This window comes from Petaurus breviceps, unplaced genomic scaffold (genome assembly GCF_028583685.1).
Source record: "Petaurus breviceps papuanus isolate PSGF00001 unplaced genomic scaffold, PetGlider_PUasm1.0 90919, whole genome shotgun sequence".
Lineage (NCBI taxonomy): Eukaryota > Metazoa > Chordata > Mammalia > Diprotodontia > Petauridae > Petaurus > Petaurus breviceps.
Window position 1 is genome coordinate 11,568,787 of NW_027187378.1, and position 5,461 is coordinate 11,574,247.

Below are 5,461 nucleotides of genomic sequence, written 5' to 3' on the forward strand. Positions count from 1 at the left end.
TATGACTGTTTTCAGAATTTTAAAGGAAATACTGAAAAATTATAAAAGAATTATTTGATTTTCCTTATAAGAATAATGGCCAGGGCTGGGGAGAAGGGAGGAGGGCAGGAAAGAGTGGGAGCAGTGAAGGAGAAGTGGGCAGCAGTCACTGTCTCATAGGTATTAAGGGCTGCTACAATCCAGTGGGAGGCAGAACCTGTGGACATATGTGCATCTACTTCAGGGTCAGGAAGTAGAAACAGGGGCCAGTCACCTGGATAGGACTAGCCAACTCTCTTCTGTTGGACAATCACAGCCCCCTGGGAAGGCAAAAGAATACCTTACCAACTCAGGGAAACCTTTATGATTTTGTGTTTTTGAAACTGAGTCAACAATGAAGATGCGATGTTTAGTAACAAAAGAGCAACTTGGCTGTTGACTTTCTTGTCAGAATTTTAAGTGATTGTGTAAGCAGAAACAAGTTGCAAAAGATCTTTGTGTCACCCAGATATGGAGAATGCAGTACCCTTAGACTATTTACTTAAATACTGTTCACATATAGATCATTTAGTTTTTTTGACCATGTCTATCCCTGAAATAGTAAATAACATCCCTAGATGCACTGGGAGATTCCTCAAGTCTGGAGGTTTTCAGCACTTCTGTGGACTTGCAGATGAGGAAGAAGAGGAAGATGATTCTCCACCAGAAAGGCAGATTGTGGTTGGAATATGTTCCATGGCAAAAAAGTCTAAATCAAAACCAATGAAGGAAATTCTCGAACATGTTGCCTTGTTTAAATATGCCATGGTAGTGATATTTGGAGAGGATGTTATTTTGAATGATCCAGTAGACAGCTGACCATTATGTGTCTTATTTCTTTCCATTCTAAAAGATTTCTCCTGGATAAAGCAGTTGCCTATCCAAAACTCAGGAACCCATTTGTGATCAGTGACTTGAATGTGCAATATAGTACACAAGACAGGAGAGAAGTTTATAATATTCTTCAAGCTGAAGGTGTTTGACTTCCTTGCTATGCAGTTTTAAAAACCATGATCCAAATAATCCCCCAAAATGAAATCTAATTGAAGGGGAGGATCATATAGAAGTAAATGGAGAAGTTTTCCAAAAGCTATTTGTAGAAAAACTTCTCAGTGCTGAGGATCACAGTGTTTACATTTATTATACAACATCTGCTAGAGGTGGAAGCCAAAGGCTTTTTAGGAAGATCAGAAACAGAAGAAGTAGTATTTACTCCTCAAAAAGTTACATGAGAAAAACAGGCTTATACATTTATGAGGAGTTCAAGCCTATAGGTGGCACTGATGTAAAGGTATATACACAGTAGGTCTAGATTATACCTGTGCTGAAGCGTGGAAATCCTGTGCACTTGATGGCAAAGTAGAACTGGATAGTGAAGGGAAGGAAGTCAGATACCCTGTGATCATCAATGCTAGAGAGAAGTTAATTGCTTGGAAAGTCTGACTTGCATTTAGTTAAGCAAGTGGTTTGTGGCGGTTACATGCCCATGAACAGTCTTATGTCTGTGATGTCAGTAGCTTGGGTTTTGTGTCATACCTGAGGATTTGGGTTTCTCAGCCTGAATTAGAGATGGTTCACAACAAAACATGGGGAGTTCCTGATCTGAGGCATTAGGTGTCAGTGACTGAAAAAGTTGAGCACAGAAGGAGTCAGAAAAAGTCAGGGACAGAAGACATAGGTGATGAAAGAAACTGCTTACAGAATTCCTTGGAAGATGGGAACATAGAACTTAGGAGAGAATGGCAGCTGCTTTGAGCTGAAGACTGACTTTTCAGCTGCTTTGCTAGGGGCTATATTGATGGAAAGTGAGGCATTGCTGTCCTGAGAATTGATTGGTTAGATATTGTTCTTTGTTACAATCTACAGCTTGAAAAAGGAGAAAGTTTTCAAGAGTTTCCTTATGTGTTTCATTGCTAGATTTCTGTATATGCTAACTTTCCCCCATCAACACTATATACATTGATGGGAGTATGTGACTAAAGTTATGGGTAGACTGTTGTGTCTTGATTATTTCTGCTTTTACTTTCTCCTGAAATATTATATTATGACTTTTCTTGTATTTGTTTTCTTCTTTAGAAAATATTTTATGCTTAAGAATCAATGGTGTCATTGTGACTACCTTGTTTAAATGGTGAGCACACTGGTGAGGTCTTAGGAGCTATAGTGTTTAGTAGCAGTATCTCCTCTTTCTAACCTCAGTTTTTCCTAGGTCTCTGAGAATGAGTAGTAGCAGTGTAGTTGTACCCATGTCCAGCCCCACTACTGTAGGAAATCCCTCCATACCTGCCAATGTGAATGCAGGTTGTGAGTAGTGAACCAGACTGAAGAAAGAGAAGTGGGTGGTGGTACTGGTGCCACATTAGACACACTCCTACAGTCTACAATGCCACCCTTCATGCTACATGTGAAATATAAGAAGAGATGTTATGTATACGAAGTATTAGAATTATTTTGTTCAAGGAACAGTAGGTAGGAATTATAAATAGATTTCATCTCAACATTTCTTAATAATTAGTGTCCAAACAGAATGGGATGCTTGAGGAAGTAAGGGGTAACTCAGTACAGTTCATTAAATAAGGGTTGGTCCCTTCCTGCTCTGAGATTCTGTTTTTTCTTCATTCTAATTAGCCATCAAGACCAACCCCCTTATTTTATAGATGAGGAAACCGAGCCTGGGGGAAGGTAAGTGACTTATGCAGTTGAACAACTAGGAAGGATTTGAGGTAGGATCTGAGCCCAGGTCTTCCTGACTCCAAGTTGTAATGGCAAGCACAGTAGTTCACACTTTGTTTCAGCTATTGAATTAACACCTTGTTTCAGTTCAAGTTTCTTTGTCTTGTATCTGATCTGTTAAGAAACAAAACGTGTGAACCCCACAACTTGTGAACCCTAGAACTCATGAACTCCTCCAATAGGAAGGGGAGGAGCTAATAACCATATATAAGGAGAATTTCCAGGCTAGAGACAGCAAAACTGAGAAAAGGACTCTTGTGGTGGCAGAGTCAGGAAGAAGAAAACTTGAGTTATCCCGGCACTCTGTTTGTCTGCTCTGTCTGTGTTGATGTTTGTTTGTGATACTTTGTACAGAAGCCTTGGGACCTTACTGGAAGCCCTGAAACAGGATTTTCTGGTTGTATATTTACAGAAGTCCTTGAGGAGGGTTTTGGAGGTTCCTGGGACTTTACTGATGATTTGTGCTGACCTCTTGGACCTTGTTTGTGGGTCTGTGCTAATTTCTATATTGATGATTTGTGCTGACCTCTTGGACCTTGTTTGCGGATCTGTGTTGATTTCTATATTGATGATTTCTGTTGAGTTCTCAGATCTTGTTGGTGGGTCTGAGTTGATTTCACAGACAGATAATGAATTGATGATGGTGCTGGTAATGAGTTTGAATATTATTGTGGCTCTGTCAAACTTTGTCTTCCAGAAACAGGAACTGTGAAGGACTGAGGTGGACTGGATGCTGTGAACTTCAATATGGAATGGGAACTGGACAAAGAACTGGGCAAGGAGCTGGACAAGGAACTGGGAGCTGCCTCCACGTGAACCCAGGTGACACTTGGAGCTGGGACCATGGAAGAGGAACCATGGAAGCTGAGAGCCAGCCTCAAGCCAAGCTGAAAGAAGACTTTACTTGGATACTGTGTACTGACTGAGAAGATTATGATTTACTGTGACCTAGGGGTGGATAACTTTGACTTTTGTACTTTGTGATTGAATTAAGGATTTTGTGATTGACTAAATGAATGTACTTTGTTTAAAACTATGTGACCACCTTGGTGAAAACTATGTGGCCATTTTAGTGATAAGTTGTTGAGTTGTGACATGTTGAATACTGTATTTTGATTTTCTATGAATGTTTTGCTCTAATTTGTTATTGAGTGAATAAAGAGTTCACTGTACTATGTAATCAGAACCTTGAGTTCACAGCAGCAATCCTCTGGAAAGCTGCCTGTGCGTGGCTTTACACAAGTCCAACTCTTTATTTATTTCACCACTTAGCTGCCTCACAAAAGGGGAAATATTTGAAACAAGGTTTTTTCCTAATCAAAATTGACCATTAACATGATGATGCTACTCTGTACTGAAAGAGGCATAAGAAAGGTCTTGCTTCTTCTTCATGATAGGGGTTAGTGAACCATGGGGCTCATGACAAACATGGCTCTTGGGACAGTTTTCAATGGCATGCAGGTCCTTCATTGCCATTATATCCCGCTACTTACCATGAGCATAGACATGTTATCCCTAACCCCCAAATCAGGAGCTAATGCATGGTCACCCTACCCCTGGCTCTATTTGGTTCCTTAGCTGTGCCATAGATGCTCAAGAGCTTTTAGGTCTCAGTAGATCCCAAAGGTACTTTCAAGAGAGCCTGTGCCTTTACTGGGGAAAGCAGCACTTCAGCTATCCATTCTCTTTGGGGACTCTACCCCTTTTTTCCCTTTCCTTTTCTCAGTAATAGCCTTATTCAAAATTACAGAGGCACCTGTTTAGATGTTGTTAAAAATGAGTGCTACATGGCATGTTTGCCTCTTTTTTTCCTTCAGATTTAGGCCCTTATCATCTTTTCTTGGGTCATGGATGAATAAGCTTGCTGTCAGAGGCAGTTAACGTAGGTTTGGTTGGAAGCCCCAAAGTTCCTCTGTTTCTTGACCTCTGAATTGAATTCAAGGAAAGTCAGTGCAAGAGCAATTTGATCTATGATTTCCAGGGAGAACAGACCTTTGGTGCACCTGCATGTCAGAATAACCCTCCCATTATGGGTTTATTAGTATCAGGTCTCATTAATGAAAACTTATTAATCAAGTCTCCTTCTGAGTAGAGCAAGCACACCAACTTCCACCACACTCATCAGATAACCATTATTTTTTGAAACGATTTTCTTGTCTCATTTGCTAGTTCATGACCTGTTCAATGGGCCATCTTTCTTTGTTTTGAAAGAAAATGAGAAGCAGAGGAAATGAACCAGGACAAATGATGCATGTCAAGAATTCCACTGAGGCTGTTAGAACTGGACATCCCTTGATCAATATGGTGTCCCAGAGGAAATCCTGAAGCAGTAGTCAGATTACCTGTTGGATTCTATGTTCTTTCAGATGATTTGAAATGTTAGCTATTTTCCCTTTCTTTCATTTGTCTATTACAACTTTTGCTGAGAAAAACCATTCAGATTTGGTAAATTGTCCTTAAGAGCTTTGTGACCTATGGGAGAGCGCCAGGCTATGGAGGTGATTTAAAATTTTTTTTTTCCAATTTATTTATTTATTTTTAGTTTTCAACATTCATTTCCACAAAATTTTGAGTTACCAATTTTTTCTCCCCATCTTTCCCCTACCCCCACCCCAAAATAGCAAGCCTACTGAATACCTCTTCCCCCAATCTGTTCTCTCTTATATCCTCCCTCTTACTCCCCCCGTGCAACTTTCTAGTAGGGCAAGAT

General features: G+C 40.1%; 1 pseudogene; it reads left to right on the forward strand.

The window, feature by feature from the left end:
- Positions 1 to 561: 561 nt before the first annotated feature.
- On the forward strand, positions 562 to 1,476 carry LOC138152172 (inositol hexakisphosphate and diphosphoinositol-pentakisphosphate kinase 2-like; annotated as a pseudogene).
- Positions 1,477 to 5,461: the final 3,985 nt, after the last annotated feature.